The 27,505-nt window shown below is 44.5% G+C and overlaps 1 protein-coding gene across 3 annotated transcripts in view; it reads left to right on the forward strand.

Annotated features, from left to right (window-relative positions):
- The window catches only part of CMKLR1 (chemerin chemokine-like receptor 1), a 70,758-nt gene that overhangs the window by 8,955 nt on the left and 34,298 nt on the right, over positions 1-27,505 (forward strand). Inside the window, exon 1 of one of the 3 annotated variants that reach the window (XM_007489965.3) lies at positions 7,150-11,619. The exons of 1 other annotated variant lie outside the window; for it this stretch is intronic. The gene's annotated coding sequence lies outside the window, so the exon portion shown is untranslated. Of the gene's footprint in view, positions 1-7,149; positions 11,620-22,754; positions 22,931-27,505 lie in introns of those variants that run through there. One more of the 3 variants, XM_007489966.3, reaches the window with a different exon arrangement.

Below are 27,505 nucleotides of genomic sequence, written 5' to 3' on the forward strand. Positions count from 1 at the left end.
AGATGATTGTGCTTGCTGGGTGACTCGAGACAAGTCATATGACCTTCCAGTGCCTCAGTTGTATCACCTGTGGAATGGGAAATGGTCATCCTTCTCCTCCCTCTCTGATCTTTTGGAAGAAAAGCACATTTGAACCGTGAAGCTGGAGAAACTCAAGACCAATGGACGGTGTTCCCACTGCCCCGTGGGTGCCCAGGTTTTGTCCCTTGTCCTCTACCCTTCCCTCATCGGGCACAACAGGACTTTGAAATACCACAAGCTGAGTCAGCAGGGAGGAGTCAGCTGTCCTTTGGGGTTTCCAAAGGTTAGATTCAGTTCTTCTTCCCATCCCACTCCTTTCCCCTGGGGTGATGGATGCTGTTTTCCTGACGAGTGCCTGGCCACCCCTAGGAGCCCTCATGAGCCACGCACAGGGCCTCTTGTGTAACTGGTTAGTGTCTGGAGCTTCCTCAATTCCCACTTCTGGGCCTCAGAACTCACGCCCAAGAGCCCAAGGACTCCTTGCCTTTGGGGCCATGAGGAAGGCCCAGACTTTAGGGCAAACCCCACTTTACAAAATGGCTAGATGGCCCAGGGAGTGACGACATAAGGAGTATTTTGTAAATCAAAGTCAATTATGGTGACTACAGTTAAGCTGTATTTATAGGAGCCAAAGGGCTTGGGTTTGAGTTCTGGGTCTGTTATTGACTTGTCACTTTGGACTTCAGTTTCCTCCTCTGACAGATGGCCTTACTTATGCCTGCATGGCTTATCTCTGTGATGCAGAATTGGATTAGGTCACAGGGGACATGGAACACTCAGTATGGAAACTCTGGCCCAGAGAGTTTAAAAGATTTGCCCAGGGTCACCCAAGTCATTGATTAGTAATCATATATACAGTATTTTAATGTTCGTAAAGCTCTTTATCAATATTATGCCATTTTAGCCTTATAATGATACTGGGAGGTAGGTAATATTATTATCCCCATTTTACAGATGAAGAAACTGAGGCAGACAAAGATTAAGTGACTTGCACATATAACTAATTCTAAAGTCACACAGCTAGTATCTGAATCAAGATTTGAACCCAGGTCTTCTTGATTCCAGATCTAGTGCTCTATCCATTTGTCAATAAACATTTATTGAGGGACAGCTAGTGGCCCAATGGATAGAGAGCTGGGCCTGGAATCAGGAGAAATGAGTTCAAATCTGGCCTCAGACATTTCCTAGCTGCATGACCCTGGGCAAGTCACTTAACCCCAATTGCCTAGCCCTTGCCCTTCTGATTAAGAGTTGTTACAAAGACAGAAAGTAAGGGTAAAAAAAAACATTTATTAATCACTTTCTATGAAGTATAAGGGACATGCTTTCATCCTTATAAAATAAATATACAGTTGAAAGGAATCTCAGGAGCCCTCTCGTCCAACCACCTCATTTTACAGACCAGAAAACTAAGGTCTAGAATAGTGAAGATGTCTCAGGGTCATCCAAGTTGTGAGCATCATAAGTGGTGACTCCACATCAGCTCTTTCTGCTGTTCTATGGAATAATGGGTTGATCTTAGAATAAGAAAGATCTGGGTCCCAATTCTGCCTCTGACATAAACTCGAATGATGTAGAATGGATGTAGAGTGCTTTGCCTCTCTTTAAAGATATAAAAATGCCAGCTGTCACTGGGTCATAGAATCTCAGAGATGGAAAGATGCTCAGAGGCCAATCAGTCCTACTCATCCCTCTATACAGTGTTCCATGCTTATGGTCCTCCAGCCTTCACTAGTGGATATCCAATGAACGAAGACCATCTTCCTTTAAAGTAGCTCATCCCACTTTGGGGCAGCTCTCTTTGTTAGGTTATTTCCCATGCCATCGAGCCCACATTTGCCTTCCTTCAACTTGTTTTAATTTCTCCTGCTTTTTTTGTTATTATTATTTCTTCATAATAACTTTGAAGCAGAGTAGGGCAACATGATGTAGTAGTTAGGGCACTGAACTTGGAGACTGGAAGATTTGGATTTGGATCCCACCTAAATACTTCTGCCTGTTCATTTCCTCATTTGTTCAATGAGGAAGTTGAACCTGATGACCTCTAATACACCTTCCAGCTCAAAATCTATGATCTGTCCATTTTATAGATGAAGAAACTGAGACCCAGAGTGGTTAAAGAAATTGATGTGTCATTTTTATATCTCTTAACATAGTGCCTAGAATATAGTGGGTGCTTAATAAATGTTTATTGATTGATTGACTACATGGGAGGGTGACCAAGCTGGTGGGGCAACTTGAAATAATGCCAAATAAAAATTGGTTTAAAGAACTGGGGACATTTATCTTGGAGAAAAGAAAAGCAGCCTTAGTGGCTTCATGATCTCTGGTTCCTCGGATTTGAAGGGCTGTCACTTGGAAGAAGGATTAGACTTGATTCTGCTTGACCCCAGAGGGCGGAATCAGGAACAATGGGTGGAAATAGCAGAGAGGCAGAATTTGCTTTCATGTTAGGAGGGATTTTCTTCCTTTCTTTTTCTTTTTCAAATAATATTTTTCCTCCTCAATTACATACAAAAACAATTTTAAACATTGATTTAAAATTTTTTTGAGGCAAATTCTTCCTCTCCCTCCCTGAGACAATAAGGAATCTGATAGAGATTTTACATGAGCAATATGTAAAACATATTTAGGGGGAACTTTTTTTAAGTTTTGGAGATTTTTATTTAATTAATTAATTTAGAATATTTTTCCATGGTTCCATGATTCATGTTCTTTCCCTCTCCTCCTTCCTCCCTACCTCCCGTAGCCAACAAGCAATTCCACTGGGTTTTACATGTGTCATTGATCAAGATCTATTTCCATATTATCAATATTTGTACTAGTGTTATCATTTAGAGTCTATATCCCCAATAATATTAGGGGGAACTTTCTAACAGTTAGAGGTCTTCAAAAGTGTAACATCAAAGCATCTAGGTGGCCCATTGGATTGAGAGCCAGGCCTAGAGATGGGAGGTCCTAGATTCAAATTTGACCTCAAACATTTCCTAACTGTATGACCCTGGACAAGTCACTTAATCCCCATTGCTTAGCCTTTATTGCTCTTCTGCCTTGGAATCAATACTTAGTGTTGATTCTAAATGGAAGTTGAGGGTTAAAAAAAATTAGAATACCCATGGAGGGAGCATGTTCCTTTCCTCCAGAGAAATCTGATGACCCATTATTGGGTATACTGGAGGGGGAATTATTGTACAGATTTCTGTTGGGCCAATTGGCCTCTGAGAACACTCCCAACATAGAACTTTGGTCTTTCTGTGACTTGCCCCAAATCATAAAATGATCTAAGCTGAATCCTAGATATCATCCCCAATAAGGATCTATTGAAGGAATGCTTTTTGATTGACTAAATATTTTCCTAGGACAGAAGATTTGGTGGGGGGCACTTGAGATCTGTTTTCTGGAGTCTGAAGTGCTGTCATGTGGAGAAGGGATTAGCCCTGTTCTTATGGGCCCCAGAGGGATGGTTCGAAGGACAGGGGAGGAGGGGGTTGATAGAGGAAATGCTAGAAAATCAGGTTTCAGATCAATGTCAGTCAAAAACTTTTATTTCATTCATTTATATTCTCTTTTCCCCTCTCTCCCTTACTCCCTCCTTTCCTTCTCCCCTCCCCCCCTCTCTTCCTCCTTTTTTCTTTCTTTCTCTTCTTTCTTTCTTTCTTTCTTTCTTTCTTTCTTTCTTTCTTCTTTCTTTCTTTCTTTCTTTCTTTCTTTCTTTCTTCCTTTCTTCCTTTCTTCCTTTCTTCCTTTCTTCCTTTCTTCCTTTCTTCCTTTCTTTCTTTCTTTCTTTCTTTCTTTCTTTCTTTCTTTCTTTCTTTCTTTCTTTCTTTCTTTTCTTTCTTTCTTTCTTTCTTTCTTTCTTTCTTTCTTTCTTCCTTTCTTCCTTCCTTCCTTCCTTCCTTCCTTCCTTCCTTCCTTCCTTCCTTCCTTCCTTCCTTCCTTCCTTCCTTCCTTCCTTCCTTCCTTCCTTCCTTCCTTCCTTCCTTCCTTCCTTCCTTTCTTCCTTTCTTCCTTTCTTCCTTTCTTCCTTCCTTTCTTCCTTCCTTCCTTCCTTTCTTTCTTTCTTTCTTTCTTTCTTTCTTTCTTTCTTTCTTTCTTTCTTTCTTTCTTTCTTTCTTTCTTTCTTTCTTTCTTTCTTTCTTTCTTTCTTTCTTTCTTTCTTTCTTTCTTTCTTTCTTTCTTTCTTTCTTTCTTTCTTTCTTTCTTTCTTTCTTTCTTTCTTTCTTCTTTCTTCTTCTTTCCTCCTTCCTTCCTTCCTTCCTTCCTTCCTTCCTTCCTTCCTTCCTCCCTTCCTTCCTCCCTTCCTTCCTCCCTCCCTCCCTCCCTCCCTCCCTCCCTCCCTTCCTCCCTCCCTCCCTCCCTCCCTCCCCTCCCTTCCTTCCTCCCTCCCTTCCTTCCTTCCTTCCTTCCTTCCTTCCTTCCTTCCTTCCTTCCTTCCTTCCTTCCTTCCTTCCTTCCTTCCTTCCTTCCTTCCTTTTCTAGAATTGAAACTGAATATTGGTTCCAAGGCAAAAGAGAGACAAGGGCTAGGTGGTGGGGGTTAAGTAACTTGCCCAGGGTCATACAGCTAGGAGTGTCTGAGGTCAGATTTGATCCCAGGACTTCCTATCTCCAGGCCTGGCTCTCTATCCACTGAGCCATCTAGCTGCCTCTAATAACATTTATTAAGCATCTACAAAAGAGGCAAAAGACAGTCCTTGCCCATAAAGCGATCATAACCTAATGGTAGAGATCAAACCCTTCTCCCCACAAACAACAGATATATCAAGGTACCAAGAATCCATGGAGAACTTTTATTTTTATTTTTAAAAACCCTTACTTTCTGTCTTACTATCAATTCTAAAGCAGAAGAGTGGCAAGGGTTAGGCAATGGGGGTTAAGTGACTTGCCTAGGGTCACACAGCTAGGAATTATGGACAGCTTTTAGAACAGAGAATGTCAGAGCTGGGAAGGGCCTTCGGGAGTATATATTCTATCCTCTCAATTTAGATATGAGGAAAATGAGACCCTAATGAGGAAAGTATTTGCTTACAAAGTCATACCGTTGTGTGATTCAGGCTGGTTTCCGAATTCCTATTGCTTTGCTCAAAGCAGGTCAGTCAGAGCAGAGCTGGCTCCTACCCAGAATTTCTGGCCCTGGGGGGAGCATCTGAGGTCTCCGAGTTCTTGCTGAACTCCCTGCAAATTTGCAGACATCTCCAAACTGCCGCTTGTCTCCTTTCCCCATCCTTGAGTTAGCCCTACTTAACTATACTTCTTCCCAAACCCGCCCACCCCTGGCAGCCTGCCTAATCCTGGCTTCAGGACTGTCATCCCTGAAATGAGCTCTACCTGTCACACATTTCCTGTGGCTTCACTTGGGCAGGATGGAACATACCAGTGATATTTCAAGACAAAAGGAAACCCTTGATGAGGTTCGGAAATGAGTGTTGGACCAACCATCCTGCATCTCTTGACATGTACCACAAAGCCAGAGTCCTCTGATTCTTTTTAGCTCTTCTAGAGGTGACCTTTAGAGCAAGAATGAACCCTAATTCAATGGCATTTTAAGGTTTGCAATGCCATCTAAACCTATGTCAGTGATAGCAAACCTTTTAGAGACTGAGTGCCTAAACTGCCACCCTCATGTCCCATGTGAGCCCCCAACCTTACCCCAGATAGGAGAAGGAGGAAGTACTCCCACTGGGCTGCCAGGCAGAGGGGTGGGTGATGTGATAAATGTCCTCAGGCGCTCATGGAGAGGGGAAGGGAGCAGCCCCCTCTGGTACACTCTGGCATGTGTTCCATAGGCTTGCCAACATAGACCTATGTTATGTTGAAACCCTGTGAGGAAGGGACTACTTAAAATTATTATTCCCATTTTACAGATAAATAAATAGAGGCTCAAAGAGGTTAATGACTTGCCCATGGTCACACAGGTACTAAATATCACACAGGATTTGAACTCAGACCTAAATACTCAGAGAGTTGAAGAAATTTGCTGAAGAATATCTCAGTAATTGGCAGAGGCAGGACTTGAACTCAGGTCTACTGATTCCCATTCTTCAGCAATCACCTTTCCACCAGCTGGAAAAATAAGAATCAGGAGCATCTAGACCCTGTTTTTTTCGGTGTGTTACTTAGCATCCTACACACTGCCTGTCTGGTAAAATCGCTAAGTGTGTCCAACAGCTCAGGCTCATGGGACCTTCTCAAGGTCAAAGGCCTCTGTGAGGTAGAGCCAACAGCTGCCCCTCCCCACTCAAGTCCCCTCAGCCAGTCCTAATCACCAGCATGTGGTGTAAGGACCATTGTTTCTCTCTGTGTCCATCCAGCAACTCATTGACGTCAAGAAAGAGTCTTCAGGGAGCCTGTGTAATTGTCAGATTCCTTAATGGAAATGGGTATTTGTGTCTTCTTGCGGCAAGGGGCTGCCTCATTGGCTGGGGATCTGGGTCAATCAGGCAAAAAGCTTCAACTGAATTAGGAAAGGAGTCATTGGAGGACTGGGGAGGGGGAGTGGAGGAGGGGAACATGCCAGGAATGTGGGATGCTCTGAGCATCTGGTTTGAGCAGCCTGTTCACACTGGGAGCTTCTTCCAGCATGCCAACTATCCATTTGCCACCTCAGTTTTCCTAGCTGCAGAATGGTCATGACAGTTCATGCCCCACTAAAGTGCTACCTGGGACCTGGGACCTAGAGGACATAGAATCGTGCAGCAAAAACCTAGGGCTCTTAGAGATACTTAGAACAAAAGTAGGGAATGTCAGAGGTGGGAGGGGGCTTAGAACTAGGAATGTCAGAGCTGGAAGGGAGCTTAGAATAGGGAATGCCAGAGGTGGGAGGGGGCATAGAACAGGGAATGTCAGGGCTGGGAGGGAGCTTATAACAGGGAATGTCAAAGGTGGGAGGGAGCTTAGAATAAGGAATGTCAGAGCTAGGAGGGAGCTTAGAACAGGGAATGTCAGAACTGGGAGAGAGCTTAGAACAGGGAATGTCAGAGGTGGTAGGGGCATAGAACAGGGGATGTCAGGGCTGGGAGGGAGTTTAGAACAGGGAATGTCAGAGGTGGGAGGGCGCTTAGAACCTAGCTAGAAGCAGGTAGAACTTGGTACATACAAAAAGACTGCAGATTATCAACATTTGTGACATAATAGAGAAAATAATAGGTTTGGTGTCGTGGGACCTGGATTCAAATTCTGACGTAAGAGCTTACTACCTTTGCACAAATCACCTGATCTCTATGGATAGACCTCAGTTTCTTCCTCTGTCCAATGTGGGGAAGTGTGAGGAATGAACTCCAAGATTCCTCCCATCTCTGGATCCTTTGACTTTGACATGATCTCCCCCATTCCCCTCATTTTACAGAGGCGCAGTCAGAGGTGATGCCCTGCCACATATCACATAGCAAAGACTTAGACCCCTGATTTCCTACCTCTCTCACCCTGGCCCTGGCACATGGGCTCTAACATTGTAAAGTTTCAGTTTCAGAGTGGGAAGTGCCAGATCAAAACATCGGTGGTTTCCCAGTTTTGCCAAGGGCTGGGCCTGGCTTCCTCATTCTTTGTCCACCCAGTTCTGGCCGGGTCTGCGCCCATAGCAGCTGGGCAGGGTGCTTCCCAATCTCCAGGCTGGGGAGGCTCCTTAGGGATCCTGCTTCAGTTTTCCCTCTTGGTCTCTGCCTTTCCCACCCTCTCCATTCCATTCTCTGACTCTTCCCCTACAATCCCACCCACACTATGGCCAAATTACAAATAAGAATTGAGAACAAATGAGAGCTTGAGATTCAAGGAGGCTGATGGGGAGCAGATGGGCTGCGGCAGGACTGTAGCCCCTTCCCTCTGCTCCCTCCTCTCTAAGAACACAGCTTGGCACAGTCAACAGGGGGGTATGGGGTGTCTAGAGTTCAGGAATGAGGATTCCTAGAATCCAAGATTCCCAGAATATCAGAATATCAGTGAGGGGGGCAGCTGGGTGGCTCAGTGGATTGAGAGCCAGGCCTAGATATGGGAGGTCCTGGGTTCAAATTTGATCTCAGACACTTCCCAGCTGTGTGACCCTGGGCAAGTCACTTAACCCCCATTGTCCAGCCTTTCCCACTCTTCTGCCTTGGAACCAGTACACAGTATGGATTCCAAGATGGAAGGCGAGGTTTAAAAAAAACAAACATAGAAAGTGAGAGCCAAGAAGGATCTGAGAACAGGGAATGTCAGAGCAAAGAGGGGCTTAGAACATGGGCTGTTAGAGCTGGGAAGAAGTTTAAATATCATTTTATACCCAAAGAAGCTTTGGGAAAGTCATAACCTCACTGGGCCTCAGTTTCCTTCCCAGGAGAATGAACAGTTTGGCCCAGAGGAGGACCGTGACACCCCCAAAGTCACAAGCAGAAAGGAGGTGGGGATGGGGGAGGTTGGACACCAGAAGTCCAGGAAGCCTGTAGCCCACTCAGGCCCCTTCCTGAATCCCCTTCCTCCCCAAGAACTCTCAGGAAGAACACGCTGAGATGAAAGTGCTCCAGCCTGGGCCTCTGTCTCTTTGGCTCCTGCCAAGCCTGGCTTGTTTCACGTTTTGGCCAGAGCTGGGGAGGCCAGTGGAGCCTCCCTCCGCTCTTGTTCTCAGCCTCCCTCTTTGTTTCTCTGTGCCTGAGGGACAGGTAGGCTTCACCACAGCATCCAAACTGCAGCCCTGACTGGGCTGGGCGCCCACTCCCAGGACGTCCACTTACAGCTCTCTCTGACTCGGGCTTTTCTGGGTGACTAATGACTGCTGCTCCCACATCTGCTTGGCCCTTCAGAGTTTACGGAGTCCTGGTCTCCTTCCCTTTGTCTCATTTAAGCCCTTGAGGGGTCCAGGAAACTAGAAATGGCCAGAAACATTATCCTGATGGGAAAGATGAGGAAACCAGGGCTCACACTGGGGCTCAGCTTCCTACTTCATCAATGTTTTGTCTCCTACTGGGGTTGTGAGGACGGGACTGGTGAAGGTACGACCTGTGCTATTTTCTCCCAGGCAATTCTCCAAGATGACAAGTTTGCCTCCTTTTCTTTTGCCTCCAGATAGAGAGTTGGTTTGGTTTTGTTTTTTTACACATTGAAGGTTTGTGCAATCCTGTGTAGATGAAGCCCAGGGCGCCATTTTCCCAAGAACATGTGCTCACATCCTGTCTCTCTGTCACATTTGGGAAATTCACACAATGTTTCAAAGTTGTTCATTATTATTATTATGCCCATCATGGTGCCTGGTGATCAGTGATCTTTGCCGTTTACCATGGTCATTGTTTTGGGGCTCATCGAACCTTGCCCATAGGACCATGAACTTAATTGAAGGATGTGCGTGTGTTTGGATAGCTCCACCAACTGCCCTTCCCCATCTCTCTCCCTCTCCTCCAGCCTCCCCATTTCCTAAAACACAATATTGAAATTAGGTCAATGAATAACTCTACTGTGGCCTCTAATATTCAAGTGAAAGGAAGAGTCAATCAATGGGGAAAACTTCATTATTGCCTTATTTGAAAAAATTGCCCCAGCCTTCAGCAACCACCAACAGTCAACAGCCACCAACATGGAGGCCAGACACTCTGCCAGTAAAAAGGTTACAACTTGCTGAAGGTTCAAATGATGGTTTGCAATTTTTAGCAATAAAGTATTAAAAACAACAACCTCTTATCTTCTGTCTTAGAATCAATATCGTATATTGGTATCAAGGCAGAAAAGAGGTAAGGGCTAGGCAATGGGGGTTAAGTGACTTGCTCAGGGTCACACAGCTAGGCAGTGTCTGAAGCCAGATTTATACCCAGGACTTCCCATTTCTACGCATGGCTCTCAATCCACAGAGCCACCTACTTGTCCCTAGTAAAGTATATGTAAATTAAGTTTTGTACATTATTTTTTTAACCCCTTACCTTCCATCTTAGAATCAGTATTGTGTATTGGTTCCAAGGCAGAAGAGTGATGAAGGCTAAGCAATGGGGCTTGAGTGACTTGCCCAGGGTCATACAGGGAGGAAGCATCTGAGGCCAGATTTGTATCCAATCCACTGAGCTACCCAGCTGCCCTGGTACGTTATTTTTTTAAAAGGCATAATACTATTGTATACTTAATAGTCTACAGTGGAGCGCAAATGTAACTTTCATATGCATTGGGAAACCAAAACATTTGTACGACTCAGTTTATTGTGATATACATTTTTTTTTTTTGTGGTAGCCCAGAACCAAACCTGTAGTGTTTCTGAAGTATGTCTGCACAAGTTATGAAGGAATTGCTATTCTACATCAGGGGGTAGAATTTCCATACCAGGAGTTCCTGACAGGGAAAGTCATAGATCTAGACCTCCCCTCCCATAAAAGAAGGTGACAACTTTTAGCTCCATTTCATACCATCATAATTTCCTTAAAGAAGAGACATTGCTATGTGGTACAGTGGATAGAGTATTGGGCTGGACCCAAGTTCAAATCCCATCTCAGATACTTCCTAGCTGTTTGACCCTGGGCAAGTCATTTAAATGCTGCCTCAGTTTCTTCACCTGTAAAGTGGGGATAGTAATGGCACCTATCTTACTCTGTTGTTGTAAAGCTCAAATGAGATCATTTTTGTAAAGCTCTTAGCACTGGACCCAACACATAGTGGGTGCATAATAAATGCTTATTACCTTCCCTGAGTTACCCTAAGGACTATGGGACTGTTCCATTTGCCTTACGGTTGAAACCTTCATGTAAGTTGAGTGTCTCACTAGAATATGACCATTTTGAGAGCAGAGCCCATCTGATCTTTCTTTTTGTGTCTCTAGCACTTTGCACATAGTAAGGGCTTAATGAATGCTTTGTTCATTCATTCATATTTACTTGTTTCTCTGTCCCGGAGTCTGTGCCTCACCTAGGTCTCAGTCATTCCTATACTGAAGGACTGAGGCTAATGCTTTTATCTAAGATAAAAGGTAAAGCTTTGCTTTCAGAGGAGGGTTAGGGGGTCTGACTCTGCCACAGATCAGTTATGTGACCTTGGGACCTTTCACGGCACTTCCTGGCCTCAGTTTCCTTCTCTGTAAAAAGCTGACTGTGGTCTGTCAATCAGTCAGTCAACAAATGATTACCATGTGCCAGACCCTGAGGCTCTCTGACACTCATGAGCCCCAAGAATGGGAGGAAGTAACGGGGCTCTGAGTATGTGCGTAGCAGTTGCGAAAGCCATCTGCCTCTATCTTTTATTTGGAGCGAGACAGGGACAGAGAAGTGGTATTGGCAGCTGCATCCTGTGACTGAGGAGCAGGGGATGGAGAGGCCGGGGAACCCAACAGGGCTTGGATCTGCTAAATCTAGATCTCCATCCCTTCGGTGTTAGCAAACCTTTCTCAGCCAGCGGAGACTTCTTGTCACTGTCATTCTCAGAGTTGTGACGACTTGATTGGGCTTGGCTGGTCCATGCTGGAAAAGTCATATGGGAAAGTGGCTATGATTGGGACAAACTGTGCCTTGAGATGGCTCAGTGGCTTGAGGGTCCTACAAGAGGTTCCGACTCATTCCTGGAATTTTTGTAGTTGAGTCATCACTGGGCCAGCACAAGGCTCTGAGCCTGAAGACTGAATTCTGGTCCTGGGTCTGCTACAGAGTGACTGTGCCGCTTTGGGTAAGATGGTTCCCCTCTCTGGGTCTCAGTTTACTCATCTGAATGATAACTGCTATTTTGTTAGAAGGTCCCACCTAGTGCTCACATTCTATGTTCCAAGTTTCTTTTCAAATCTGAATGTCTCTGTTCCAAGATCTCTTCTGGCATTCGTTGCCTCTGACATTCCAACTTCTAGGTATCTCCAGCTCTGATATTCCATTTTCTAAGGTCCCCATAAGCTGTGATAGTCTATATTCTCAGGAGGGCGCCTCTAGTTCTGATGTTTCTGGCTTCTCAGATCTCCTCTACTATGAACAAAAAAATCCCAAACCTTTCCCTTCCATCTTCGAGTCAAAACTGTGTATTGGTTCCAAGGCAGAAGAGTGGTAAGGGCTAGGCAATGAGGGTTAAGTGACTTGCCCAGGGTCACACAACTGGGAGGTGTCTGAGGCCATATTTAAACTCAGGACCTCCCATCTCTAGGCCTGGTTCTCTATCCATGGAGTCACCCAACTGCCCCCTGACATTCTCTTTTCTAAGGTTCCTCCTAGCTCTAACATTCTGTATTGTAGGGTTCCCTGCTGCTGACATTCTCTGTTCTCAAGGACTTTAGCTCTCTGACATTCTCTTTTCTAAGGTCCTTTCTAGCTCTGACATTCTATGGTCTAGGGTTCCCCACCCCTGCCATGAATCTCTTCTTAAAGACTTTGAATTTCTGACATTCTCTGTTTTCAAGGATTCTAGGTCTCTGACATTTTCTGTTCTTAAGGACTAGATCTCTGACATTCTTCTTAGGGACTCTAGATCTTGGACATTCTCTGTTCTTAAGGATTCTAGATTTCAGACATTCTCTGTTCTTAAGGACTAGATCTCTGACATTCTCTCTTCTTAGGGACTCTAGATTTTGGACATTCTCTGTTATTAAGGATTCTAGATCTCTGACATTCTCTGTTCTTAAGGACTAGATCTCTGACATTCTCTCTTCTTAGGGACTCTACATTTTGGACATTCTCTGTTCTTAAGGTCTCTAGATCTTTGGCATTCTCTGTTCTTAAGGATTCTAGATCTCTGACATTCTCTGTTCTTAGGGACTAGATCTCTGACATTCTCTGTTCTTAAGGATTCTACATCTCTGATATTCTCTGTTCTTAAGGATTCTACATCTCTGACATTCTCTGTTCTTAGGGACTCTACATTTTGGACATTCTCTGTTCTTAAGGTCTCTAGATCTTTGGCATTCTCTGTTCTTAAGGATTCTAGATCTCTGACATTCTCTGTTCTTAAGGACTAGATCTCTGACATTCTCTGTTCTTAGGGATTAGATATCTGACATTCTCTGTTCTTAGGGACTAGATCTCTGACATTCTCTGTTCTTAAGGATTCTACATCTCTGATATTCTCTGTTCTTAAGGACTCCAGATCTCTGATTTTCTCCTTGCTAAGGTGCCTCTGACCTCTGACATTCCAAGTTCTAGGGACTCTCTCATGAATGTCATTTTGTGTTTTTAGGTCTCTCTCTGCATGCAAATTCTTTCCCAGGATCCTTTCTTGCCCTCAGGTTGTCTCCTTAAAAGAGATGAAAGAATTTACAGAAAGGTGCAGGGCTTCTCCAAAATCAGTTATGTCTGTACCAACCAACCCATCTGTGTGGTTACTTTCCATCCATTATTGGCAGCAGTAGACCTTTTGGTCCATGTCCAGGGTGCCCAGGAAGCTGTAGACTTGCCCAGCAAGAGGGAAATTAGTAGCAGAAGCCTTAGATGGAATGCTTTTATCCAGCCGCAGGTAAAGGGCAATGGGGCTGGGATAGTCCAGTGAGACTGAGTTGACAGATATATGGGATTACTGAGAATAGGGCTCTCTTTCTTTGCTGGAGCTGGAAGCTGCCCACTTGTTTGTGGCTGATTTCTTTGATTAGGCATATGACTAAAACCTGGTTCACTCTGGAGGTGAGGGGAAGGGAGGGGAAGAAATCCCCTCTCTGAATAGCTTCTGTTCTTAGCTTGACGGGCTCCAGGGAAAAAAAGGTTCTAAAGGAATTTTCCAATGGCTGCTTTCAGGGAATATGTCGTGAGTTAGGACAGGAGCACAAATACAGAAAGCCTGTGGATGCCCCTAGTCTCAATGCTATAGAGAAGAAAATGATGGATGTAGTGTAAGGAATGTTTAGAGCAGAATCTTGCTTTCCTCTCTCACTAGCTATATGATTTTGGGCAAGTCATCTTATTCCTCCCTCCCCCATGATTCTGCATAATGAAGAGGATGAACTATAAAGGTCTCCAAGGGCCCTTTTAGTTCTATATCTAAGATTCTATGTGCCCCCAATTCTGCCTCCTTCCCTCTTTCTCTCTCACTGATTGTATCATAGGATTTCTACTTGGAAGGATCATACATTTAGAGTGGGAAGGGACCTCAGACTCTTGCTTCTTCCTAGCTGGGAGACATGGGGGCAAACTACTCAATCTGTGGGTTTTTGTTTCCTTATCTGTGAAAGAGAACATTATACTAAATGATCTCCGGGTTCCTTTCTAGGTCTATAATCAAGTAGCAGAAAGTTTTGGGGGGCTTTTTACCATCTCTGGCATTTATATAGTGCTTTAAAGTTTGCAAAGAGCTTTACAAATATCTCATATTATCCTCACAACAACCCTGGGAGGAAGGTGCTATTATTATCCCCATTTTACATATGGGGAAACTGAGGCAGAGAACGGGGTAAGTGACTTGCTCAGGGGTATACAAGAAGTGTCTGAGATTGTATTTGAACTCAAATTTTCCTAACTCCAGATCAGGCACTCTAACTACTGTGCTGCCTAGCTGCCTCCATATTGGCTTTATTGCTCATTAATGTCCCTCTCTACCTTTGCCCTTTTTTACAAATTGCCTCCTGGGGAAGTTAAAGCTCATATAAACTTTGCATTTGTTTTTCATTACCCAGGCCAGTGGTCTACATTGAGTAGGACTTAATAAATGCTATTTAAATTGAATTGAGTCTCCAAGGCCCCTCCCAACTCAGATATCTCCTGTTCTCAGCACTGATATTCCCCCTTCTCAGATAACTTCTAGCTCTGAACCCTATGATCCTGAAAGCTCATACATCTAGAGAAACAAAGTTTACAAAGTACTTTCCCCATAATTATCCCTCAAGATTGTTAGTATAAGGATTACTCTAACTCTAAATTTTTGTTGCCCTGGACAAAGCCCAAGTTGCTCCACCCTAGTTACTTTGTTACCTACTTATCTGAGATCTACAGACCCCAATGGTCCATGAACTTAATAAGGGGAAAAACAACAACCACTATGCCATTTACCCCCCTTTTGCTCATCTCTATCTGAAGTAGAGCATTTCCTTCAATTATTTTACAAAACTGTCAAAGGGGTCCCTTACACAAAAAAGGTTAAGAAGTCCTCGGGATGGAGCAGAGTGAGTGCCTCATGCTTTCTGTGGGGCTGGGGAAAGGGCTTTGGGGGCGGCCAGCCTGTTTGCATTAGTCAGCTACTCAAAACAATGACATCAGCCCAGGGTGAGTTGGTAGTTGATTCCACTGCTAGGTGCATGCATCAACTGAATGACACTTGTCCCCAGGGTGGAAAAATTCCAATCCACATCTGGCTTCCTAGCTCTCTAGCAAGGGTTCCAAAGGAGTTTTCTATTGGCTTTTCTTTTAAAATAGAGAGCCCAATAGAGAGCTGTCTTCATTCTCTGCCTCAATTCAGGCTCATCTACTGAGATCAATGGAATGATGGGAAAAAATTGGCCCCCAAGTTGGTGTTTCTATGTAATGACTTTGGTTCTGATTTCTAAAGTGGTTCCAACCATGTGTGTGTGTGGGGGGGAGGAGTAAAATATTCTCACATATTTAGTAAATAGAAGAGACAGGATTTGAACCTGGGTCCAAAGAGGCTGAGTCTGGGCTCCACTCGGGCAAACCACCCTGTTTCCTTCCCCTTTGAATTCAGCCTATGTTTCCATGACATGTGTGGTAGCCTCTGTTCCATTCCGTACAACAAGCACGAGATTGTGCCCATTATGAGTCAGTCACTATGCTGTGTGCTGGGGAAAAAATGAGAAAGTTCTTGCCCTCAAGGTGCTCGTTTGGATTGACTAATAGAATACTAGAATCATCATTATTAATTTTAATATTTAATCTTTATTAAGTTTTGGTTAATAGAAGAATAGAAGTTTTACAGGGGGAGGGGAGTCAATATTACACAGACATTATTACAAAGCTAGGTGGCAGAGTGAATAGAGTATCAGGTGTAGAGACAGGAAGATCTGAGTTCAAATTGAACCTTGGACACTTGCTAGCTATGTGATCCTGGTTAAGTCACTTAACCACTATATGCCTCAATTTACTGATTTGTAAAAAATGAACTAGAGAAGGAAATGGCAAGCCATCCCAGTTTCTTTGCCAAGAAATGGGGTCATAAAGAGTTGGATGCGATTGGAGTTGAAAATTAGACAGAAATGGAAAGGACCTTGGAGACCATTTAGTCCAACTTTCTCATTTATAAAGGGGAAAATGAGGCCCAGAGATGGGAAGTGAGTTTCCCTCAGTAAGTTGCAGAGTCAGCATTTGAATTCAGATCTTCTGGCTCCAGACCCAGGGCTAGCTCCACTACCTCTTGTTGCTAAGTGACTGGGTTTTTGAACTGAATAGAACTCATTCCCATGCCAAGGCATCCTTTCCCTGTTGCCCATTATCCCCTTGTCCTTTTCCTAGGGATCCAAGGAGATACCAAAGAGCCTGTTTTCTGCTGCCTCCTTCTCTGTTCTCTCCATCTTTCAATCACTTCTTCCTCATCCCTCTTCTTGGCTGTCTCCTTCTTCCTGGAATCCTCTTGGTCTTCTTAGCTGGTACCTTTTCTATTAAGCAGAAGTCAACAGGGAGAGGCTTGGGTGAACTCTGCCTCCATCCTTTGGGGCTGCTTTTGACACATTCAGATATAGCCTGTAATGGGAAGCAATCCCTGAGACTGATAACCAAGAGCTCTTGGACCTGGTTGGGAGGTGGGGGAGGAGAAGGGATATGGGGCTGCCCAGGGGCAGTGAAAAGAGCAATAATAATTGCCAAATTTAAAGTTTGGCTGAGAGGCCACAGAGTGAAAATGTCTTTGCTATCATGGAGAAAGAGACTGAGAAATTCAGGAATTCTAAATTCTAGTCCTGAGTTCTAATCCTGTGTGACCTTGGGCACAGAATATTCTCTGAGCTTCTCCTGGACTCAGTCCTCTCTTTTGTGAGGTTTGGATTAACAGATCACCAAAGCCCTTTCCAGTCCCGACTTTTCTAAAGCTCCACTCAACTTGAACTTTCTAGGAGTTGATACTTCCAAAGCTCCATTTGAGCCCTGATTCTCTAACATTCTCTCCAACAAGGATGTAAATTGAAACCCAATGTCAGGAAAATTCTAACAATCAGAGCTGTCCCCAGTATAATGGGCCATCTTGGGAGGTTGTGCATGTTCCTAATTGGAAGCTCCTCCCTCCCCCTTTTTTTTCATTATAAAGGTATTTTGTTTTTACCAAGTACATGTAATAACAAATTTCCACATTTTTTTCCTGAAGTTATATGATCCAATTTCTCTCCCCCTCCCTCCTCCTAGAGCTGGCAAGCAATTCAATCTGGATTATACATGTATTATCATGCAAAACATATTTCTCTATTGTTCATTTTTTGTAAGAAAAAATTGTATAAAACTAAAACCCACAAACAAAGACTTAAATAAACTAAAGTGAAAATTCATCTGCCTTGATCTGCATTCCAACTCCAATAGGTCTTTCTCAGGAGGGGGATGATAGCATTCTTTTTCCTAAGTCCCTCAGAATTGTCCTGGATCATTAAACTGCTGATAATAGCTGTCTATCACATTTGATCATCCTACAATATTTCAGTTACTATGTTACTGATCTCCTGGTCCTGCTTATTTCACTCTGCATCAGTTCACATAGTTCTCTCCAGCTCTTCCTGAAACCATCCTGGTCATCATTTCTTATAGCACAATAATATTCCATCACCATCATATACCACAGTTGATTCAGCCATTCCCCAATTGACGGACACCCCCTCATTTTCCAATTCTTGGCCACCACAAAAAGGGCTGCTAGAAATATTTTTGAACAAGCAGGACCTTTCCCCCCTTTTTTAAATCTCTTTGGGATCCAGACCTAGCAGTGCTATGACTGGATCAAAGGGCAGACAGTCTTTTAGTGCCCTTTGGGCATGATTCCAAATTGCCCTCCAGAAGGGTTGGATCAGTTCACAACTCCACCAACAATGCATTAATGTCCTTGGAGGCTCTCTTGACCAGCTCCCATGCCCGAAGCTCACCTCTAGGTCCTACAGCAGACCCAATTCATTTCCAGGATTAGACTAGCCCTTCCCCTCCTGCATTACCACTCCACTCCACACCTCTCCTCTCCCCCCACCCCCCACTTTATTGTGTCAAGGATTAGATTAGTCCTTCTTTTATGGCATTTTACAATGGGAGAAGCACTAACTTTTTAATTAGAGGAACAGGGCTTATATTTTTCCTTTGTGGCTACTATGTGAGTAAAGCTCCCTGGGCCTCAGTTTCCTCATCTGTAAAATGAAGAGATTGGACAAGATAGCTTTTGGGGTCATTCCCAACTCTAGCTCCAAGATGCTATAGCTGACTGACTGACTGTCTTTTGTCCTACCAACCCCATTTCTCATCCTTTGGGGTTTTGATCTCAAGAGGAATTTTTAGATTTGCTGAAATGCCTAGCCAGGGAGTTCATATTTCATCACAAAAGTAGTATAGGTATTCCTTCCATATTGCAACTTTCTGCAACGTGAACTATATTGCAGAATGGCAGAAGAAGTTAAATGGGAATTTTTTAGGAGTTTTGCAGAAGTCATAAATGTCTCATATTGGTCAGCAGATGACACAGGAAAAGATTAGAAACTCATAAATACATAAATGATATGTATGGTATTATATAATATATTATACATAATATGGATACATACATATATGCATAATATCATAAAATAAAGATTTTATCTCTCAATTTCTTTAAAATTTAAAATTAAAATTAAAAAGTTTCAAATTAAAATTAGATTTAAAAACTTAAATTAGATTAAATTTTAATGCTTTTAAATTATTTAATTTAATTTAAAATTCTTTTTTCAAAAGTTAAAATAAGCAAAAAGTTGAAGTTTGTGAAAAGAATGCAAAAGCCAAAAAAATTTATATGAAATTTCTAGATCACAGGGGCACAGCACAATTAACCCTACACTATTCTAGATGCCAGAATTTTAGGATAGAATGCTGACTTCTTTTTTTTTTTTAACTTTGAGCTCCTGTCTTAGTATTGGTTCCAAGGCAGAAGAGCAGTAAGGGTTAGGCAATGGGGGTTAATTGACTTGCCTAGGCTAGGAAGTATCTAGGGCTGGATTTGAACCCAGGACCTTCCATCTCTAGGTCTGGCTCTCAATCTACTGAGACACCCAGCTATCCCCCAAAATATCTTTTCCACTGTCCATCAGTCTACTCAGCATCTGCTGGATGGCTAGTGATGGCAGGCACCTCTTACTATTCTAATGTCTTTGAGTTTAAAAAGCCCAAAGGTAAATTGTGCAGGGAAGCATGGTGTAGTGGTCTCAAGTGCTATCTGGAAGGTGTTTAGGAGGGGTGGGCATCCTTTCCATCAGCCCAGTACATCACCTCAGTGGCCCCTGACCAGAACCCACTGGCCTGCCCCTGCCTAGGGAAATCCTGGAGGTCCAAAGCCTTTGTGTGTCTTGTGTAGGGGAGATCCCTGCAGAGAGAGACATTCATCAAGGTCCTGACCCCAAGCCTTGGGGACCAAAGGGCCGCCCAGTTCCCCACCTGGTCCTAACCACCCATTGTGGCTCTGTTTCCTGGAAATGGCAGAAACAAGGTCGATGGCCTAAACAGGAAGCAGAGGTCGACACCCACCCCCTTCCTTCTTCTGTGGTCCCCTCCCCAGTATGTGACATTAGCAGGGTAGGAGTGGGGCTTGTTGGGGTTTTTCCTGTTTCTCTCTGGGCTTCCATGTCACAGTTTAAAAATGGAAGAGACCAAGGGAGAGAGGATAGACTAGGAGATGTTTAAAAATTTTTTTTAAACCTTTGCCTTCTGTCTTATAATTCATATTAAGTATTGATTTTAAGGCAGAAAAGTGGTAAGCAATGGGGGTTAAGTGACTTGCCCACAGTCACATTGCTAGGAAGTCTCTAAGGTCAGTTATGAACCCAGGACCTCCCATCTCTAGACCTGGTGCTCTATCCACTAATGTTGTCTATCTGCCCCAGACTGGGAGATCTTTGATGCCTCTCCTTGATCTGACATTTAGAGAAAAATTGGTGAAAAGAATAGTAGTTTTTTGAGTCATAAGACCTGAGCTCAAATCTCACATGTGCAAACAAAGTCATTTCGCCACCTTGGACCTCAGTTTCCTTCTCTGTAAAATTAAAGGGTTAAAATATAACCAAGATTCCCTCCCAGTTTTAAATCTATGAACCTTCTATGTTCTAAAGTCCATTTCAGTTTCAATACTCTGTTTTAAGATCCCTCTGAGCCCTGACATTTCCTGTTTTAGGGCCTCTCCCAGCTCTGATCTTCCCTCTTCTAATGTCCCTCCCAGCTCTGATATTGCCTGTTCCAAGGCCCTTCCAGACTCTGACATTCCCCATTCTAAGCTCTCTTCCAGCCCTGACATTTCCTATTCTAAGAGCCTTCCCAGCTCTGACATTCTGAGGATCATAGATTTTATACTGGGAAGAACCTCAGAAATCATCCAATCCAAAACCCTTAATTTTACAGATGAGGAAACTGAGACCCAGAGAGAGATGAAGTGATCTAATTGAGCACTTTAAGCTTTACAAAGCACTTTGCAATTTTTATCTCATTTGATTTTTGTGACAACCCTGGGAGGTAGGTATTATTATCATCCTCATTTTACAAATGAGGAAACTGAGGCACAAAGAAGTTAGGTGACTTACTGGGTGGGAGGGGAAGGGTCAAATAACTAGTAAATATCTGAGGCAGGATTCAAATTTGGGTCTTTCTGATTCCAAGTTTAGCACAACATCCACTGTGCTACCTAGCTGCCAAAATCCATACAAGTGACAAATACTGGATTTGAAGTCAGCTCTTTCAACTCTAAATCTAGCTCCTCCCCTTTGCCTTTTTCCTTTTTTCTTTCTTTCTTTTTTTTTTTACTGACTCATATTGTCCCTCATGGTGTGATCTAAATGAGCAGGAACTTCATTGTCTTGTAATTCTAAAGTCCTTCCAACATTTTGTACTCTCTGTTAGCATTCTTTCCAATTAGATTAAAATGTTTTTAGTTCATTTTTTAATGATCAAAATTCTATTTTATCTTCCTCTCATCTCCCCCTATATTGGAGAAGGGGGAGAAAAAAAGCCCAACCCTTCCAATCCATTTTCATAGGCAGGTAAAATTAATTCACACATTGACTAAGTAAAATTTACATATTGGCCAAGGTTAAAAAAAAAAGTCTGTTCGTACCTTGAGTCTCTCACCTTTCTATCTGAGGGAGCCAGTGTTGAAAGAAAATTCTTTCCCTTTACTCTATTAAAAAAGAAACAAAAAACCCTTACCTTCTGTCTTAGAGTCAGTACTGTGTATTGGTTCCAAGGCAGAAGAGTGGGAAAGGCTAGGCAATGGAAGTTAAGTGACTTGCCCAGGGTCACACAGACACACACTGTCTGAGGTCAGATTTGAACCTAGTACCTCCAGTCTCTAGGTCTGACTCTCAATCCACTGAACTACCCAGCTGCCCCCTGCCCTTTACTCTATTTAAAAGGCAAAACTCCAGATAAGAAATGTAAAGGAGTTTATTTAAAAAAAGAGATCATTATCTGTGAAAACTTGGCTATTCTCAGCAGTGCAATGATCCGGGTCAATCCTGGAGGACTGATGCTCTCCACCTCCAGAGAAAGAACTGATGGAGTCGTCTTTCCCATCAGTGAATCTCTGGTTTTATTTTGGGGGTTTGGCTGTGTCTGACTGTGCTCTTCCATCGATGACCAATATGGAAGTGGGTTTTGTATGACAATTAAAAAAATGAAAACAAGTCAAAGGTAGCAACAAGTTGATGGACTCATTGTTGGAGATCACAGATTTCAGGGTGGATAAGCTTTTAACAAGAAAACTTTCCTAATGAGTTAGACATATTTTTACAGGTTTCCATCCACAAAAGAGGTGGCTCATTTGACTCAGTTCCTCCCCAATTACGTGACACTTGTGAGACATGTGACTTGCCCACAGACAGATCAAGAAATGCCCCCTCCCCCAATGCTGATTGAACAGCAGGTCTGGGAACACCTTGGGTCAGAGACAAGATATCTTTCAATAACAGCATGTTTCATGATGAAGCATGGAATCATGGGTATTCCTAACACTGATCAAAGTTCTTTCAAAATGGATTATCTTTACAATATTGTTGTAATTGTAGAAATGATTCTCCTGGTTCTTCTTGCTTCACTTTGTATCAGTTCATTAAATCTTTTCAGGCTTCTCCAAAGCCATCTTACAATTTTTTATTGTTTCTTCCCGTTTTATCATGTTTACATACATTTTTCCATTGGTGGCTAGCCTCTGTTTCCCCCACCAAAAGAGCTGCTCCAAATAGTTTTGTACATGGGAGTCTTTTTCCTCTTTCTTTGATCTCTTTGTGAAATAAGGGTCTGGATGGGGCCAGAGTTGGGTTTAATCCGTTTTTTAGGCAGAGTTCCAAATTGCCTTCCAGAATGGTTGGTCCAGTTTGCAGCTCCACCCCCTTCCCATGCATTGATATCTCCCACCTCTAGTCATCTAGGCTCAGTGGGATCCCCTCTCCCAGGGCCCCGAACTGCCTCATGGGATTCTCTTTCACAGGTCCTAAAGAGACCCAGTTCAAAGTTACAGCCACTGGGGGGGGGGGTTGGAATAGGGGAAGAGTGTGGGGAGGGAAGGGATTGATCAGGGCTCCCAGTGTAGCCTCGGTGGTGGCTGGGTGTGGTGGTGGTGGGGAGCAATTTGGGTCTCTCCTCCCAGACTCCCATTTGGAAACAGGGTGGGATTTTTCACTTCGCCTGGAAAGCTGGCAGCAGGTCAGCCCCTGTGCATCAGCTGCCTGGTTCCTGGCCAGAGAATTCCAGAGGCACAGGAACCAATGGGGCTGGTGCACAGTCTGCCTTCTCTCCAGCTAGCAGCTGGGGGCAGCCAGGCTCTGCTCCCTTACGAGCAAGGCACGGTGGGCTTGCTGCTCTCCCCTCTCAGCCCTCCCCTAGAAGCGGGGCTCTAGGCTGGCACCTTTCAGGACTTCCTGGAGTTGGAGGTGAGTGAGTTGACTTTGCTGGTGGCACTTAACGCTCTTAGATCCAGACTGCTCAAGCCTGGGCACAGACTGTTCCTCATGTGGGCTGGTCACCTGCTGATCCTGTGATGGGTCAGGATGGGCAAAGCAGGCTTGCTGGGTTCTAAGCTGAGTGCTTGATGCTTGCTGGAGATAGGAGGAAGAGCTCCCGGGTTCTAGCTTAGAACATGCCATTCACAGTGAACTTGATCTCTATAGACTGGATGGAGTTCGGAGGTAGCTGACTGGGATTCCCCCCGAAGGCATCTGCAAACTCTGTTCTATACAGTGCTGTAATCATAGTTCTAGAGAACGATGCTCTACACAGGTTGGTTGAAGGAGACAGGGATGCATCTCTCTCTGGAGGAGAGGGGGACAAGCACTGCCCTTCGAGTTAGAATGCTTGAATTGGTCTCTAATACTTAACATTGTAAAGCCCTGGATGTCACTTACATTTCCAGAGCCTCAGTTTCTTCATCTGTAAAATGGGAGTGAATAACAACACGAAAGCTACCTACCTTTAAGTGCTTTAATATTTGTACATTTTATTTTTTCTGGCAAACAAAAAAGATTTTCTCCTTCTCTGCTACCTCATTTCTCCTTCACCACTGGGAAAAGGAGGGGAAAACCCCTTTGTAATAAATATGAATAGTAAGGAATAACAACCGCAGCAGATTGATGCACTGGATCCCAACGTATAGCTCATTCCGTATCCTCGGTTGGCCACTTATTTATTAGGAAGTGGGTCAGCCTCCTCACCTTGCAAAGGGCTGAAAGCTCCGTGTGACCGTGAGTTATTGGAATTGCTGTTGTGGTTATTGTTATTAGCATATGAAGGGCTGCTCCACAGCAGAGACATTAGACTTGGTCTATTTGGTTCCAGAGGAGAAAACAAGGATCGGTGAAGGGGAGAATTCCAGGAGGTGAATCTCTCAACATGAGAAAACAAAAAAAGACATCTTAATATCAGAGCTGTCCAGTGTGAACTAGCTCACGAGGGAGTATTGTCCGTGGAAGGATTTAAATAAAGGCTGGACAACCTCAGCATGAGAGAAGCACTTGTTACATTGGTGATCTGTGGTTTTTTGTAATCTCACAAGGGAGTGATCTTCCTGCCACTGGAAGCATTCGGGCAGCAGCAGGCAGCATCCCTTACCAGGGATGATGTACCAGAGAGGTCTATGTTGTATGGAAGGCTGAACTAAAATGGCCTGTAAGATCCCTCAGATGCCAAGATTCTCTCTGGGGCTCAGTTTCCCCATCTATTAGATGGGTATACTCTTCCTTGTTCCCTGTATTTATTTATAAGTCTCCTGGGGAGAGAGGCATGATGATGCACTTGAAGAAATGGATTTGGAACAGGAGAATGGTGGGGTGGAGATTTAAGCACCATGACAGATGGTACTTGGATCCTACTTCTTTTTGTTGTTTGAAACCCTTACCTTCCATCTTGAAATCAGTACTGTGTATTAGTTCCAAGGCAGAAGAGTGGTAAGGGCTTGGGAATTGGGGTTAAGTGACTTGCCCAGGGTCACATAGCTGGGAAGTGTCTGAGGCCACATTTGAACCCAGGACCTCTTGTCTCTAGGTCTGGCTCTCAATCCACTGAGCCATTGAGCCACCCAGCTGCCCCCCTGGATCCTACTTCTAAACATGCTCCTGACAGTGAACTTGGGCCATCAGCTGGATGGAGTCTAAAGGAGGGTGACCATGATAGTTCCAGGATCAGGGTTCCAGTGACCACATATTGACTCCAAGCCTCCATTTTCCCCATCTATAAAATGGGGATAATAAAGCATGTGGTACTGACCTCCCAGACCTGTTGTGAGGATCAAAGGAGATGATGTCTGCAAAGCTGTGGTAACTCTTTAAGCTGATAACAATGCCAGCTACCGTCATTCAAGGAGGAGGTAGATCTGGAGTTAGACTATGATGACTTTATTTGCCTATTTGGAAAAATACACTTTCGATCCCTCCCTCCCAGGCTCTCCCCCCCCCCCCCCCCCCCGTGATATTTTTCTTTTTGCATCTACAGCGAGTATGTAAAGGATTAGCAATAATTTAAAAAGTGGTTAAGTCATCGGGTAGGGAGGAGGAAACGAAGGGTTGCTACCAATGAAAGATGCAACTGGGGATGTTCAGATGTCTAGAACCAAAGACAAGCAGAATCAAAGGATCATCAGATCCTCCTTTCACAGGTGAGGAAACCGAGGCAAAAGGACTTTTCCAGGGTCACCCAGCTAGTGGATGCCCAAGGGAGGATTTGAACTCATGTCTTCCTGAATCCAAGTTCAGTCGATACATGTCAATTGGTCTAGATGGGCTCAGATCAAGTGTTTAGAGCCACGGTGGGGATGGGGAGGTTGTGGAAGGGAGATGAAGAAAGAGGCTAGGAGATAGGATTGAGGAAAGGTAAAGGGATGACAGATTTAGTGCAGATGAGCTGATGAGAAATCTTTTCCTCTTGTAGGGCCCCCAAGGTCCAAGGTGGGGGAAACTGTGGGTATTGGGGAGGGAACAAAAGAAAGGCTTGACAGCCCCAGAAGGGGCTGACTGAAGACCCAGGGTTTGTCTGCTTCCATTCCGAGAGTCAGTGGGAAAATCACCCCCTTTGGGGTCCGGCAATCTGGGTTTCTGTCTTCACTCTTAATAACTGCCAGCATGACCTTGGGTAAGTTATTTCCTTCCTGCCCCCTCCAGATCTCTTGACTTTAAATGAGGGGACTGAAGTTGGATTTCTCTTAAGGTCTCTTCTAGCTGAGACATTCTGTGACTCAGACCTGAGAAAAACAGACAGACTGGAGTGTTTGTGTTGGCCGATGGGGTTCTTGGGTCAGTCTTGACTTTAGGTCCTTTCTTGGCTTAGGGAAGCTGCCCCTCCCTGTTCTCAGCTTTCTGGCTGGGTGTGCCCTGTCTGACCCCTGCCCAGGTTTATGGGGGCCCTTTCATGCTTCTAAAGTATATGGGCAAGGGCCATTCTACCCAGTCTGGCCACGGAGATGGGTGGGTGGGCACACAATGGGGCTAATTCAAGTCCTGCCTGTTGATGCCCTACTCTCTCTGTCTCTGTCTCCCTCCCTCCCTCCCTCCCTCCCTCTCTCTCTCTCTCTCTCTCTCTCTCTCTCTCTCTCTCTCTCTCTCTCTCTCTCTCTCTCTCTCTGTCTCTGTCTCCCTCTCTCTCTCACCTCCCTCCCTCTCTCTCTCTCTCTGTCTTTCCTCTCTTCTCTCTCTCTCTCTCTCTCTCTCTCTCTCTCTCTCTCTCTCTCTCTCTCTCTCTCTCTCTCTCTCTCTCTCCCTCTCTCTCTCACCTCCCTCCGTCTCTGTCTCTCTCTCTGTCTCTCTCTCTCCCTCTCTCTCTCTCTCTCTGTCTCTGTCTCTTTCTGTCTCTGTCTCTCTGTCTCTCTCTCCCTCCCTCTCTCTGTCTCTCTCTCTCTGTCTCTGTCTCTCTTTCTGTCTCTGTCTCTCTGTCTCTCTCTCCCTCCCTCCCTCTCTCTCTCTGTCTCTGTCTCTTTCTGTCTCTGTCTCTCTGTCTCTCTCTCCCTCCCTCTCTGTCTCTCTGTCTCTCTCTGTCTCTCTCTCTGTCTCTCTCTCTCTGTCTCTGTCTCTCTTTCTGTCTCTGTCTCTGTCTCTCTCTCTGTCTCTGTCTCCCTCTCTCTCTCACCTCCCTCTCTCTCTCTCTGTCTCTCCTCTCTTCTCTCTCTCTCTCTGTCTGTCTCCCTCTCTCTCTCACCTCCCTCCGTCTCTGTCTCTCTCTCTCTGTCTCTCTCCCTCCCTCCCTCTCTCTCTCTCTGTCTCTCTCTCCCTCCCTCTCTCTGTCTCTCTGTCTCTCTCTCTGTCTCTGTCTCTCTTTCTGTCTCTGTCTCTCTGTCTCTCTCTCCCTCCCTCCCTCCCTCTCTCTGTCTGTCTGTCTCTCTGTCTCTCTCTCTTTGTCTCTGTCTCTGTCTCTCTCTGATTTTTCTTTGTCTCTGCCTCTCTATCTCTCTATGTCTATGACTCTCCCTTCCTCTTGTCCATTTCGTTCTTTTTCTTCCCTGCCCCCCATCTCAGGCTTTTTCTTTCTCCCTTTTTTGTTTTTGGTCTCTTTCCCTATATTTTTGTCCCCCCTCTGTTTCTTCTTTTTCTGTCTCTCTCTTTGCCTCTGTCTCCCTCCCTCTTGCCCCTTCTCTGTCTTCTCTTTTTCTCCGCTGATCTGTCTCATCCTCTCTCTCTGTCTCTCCCTGTCTCTTTCTGCCTTTTCCTTTGTCTCTGCTTTCCTCCTCTCCCTCTTCACTTTTCTCTAGACCCTGCTCCGCCTACCTGGGAGCCCATGGGCCCCTCTGAAGTTGCCCCTCTGGCACAGCCTGGTGCTTGGAAAGCTCAGCCTTTGCTCCCCTTCCCCCACACTGAATTGAACTCTGCTTGTCACGGCCGGGGTTCCAAGAACTCAGCTGAGCTGTCTCTAGACGTGTGGGTTGTAGCAAGTGACAGGGAGGTAGAGGGGAGACAACGAGTCGTCCTTGCCAGGTCCAAGACAGACCGAATAAGGCCTTTCTGATGTGGCCCCAGAGCTCGGGTCCC

The sequence above is a fragment of the Monodelphis domestica genome, chromosome 3 (genome assembly GCF_027887165.1).
Source record: "Monodelphis domestica isolate mMonDom1 chromosome 3, mMonDom1.pri, whole genome shotgun sequence".
Classification (NCBI taxonomy): Eukaryota; Metazoa; Chordata; class Mammalia; order Didelphimorphia; family Didelphidae; genus Monodelphis; species Monodelphis domestica.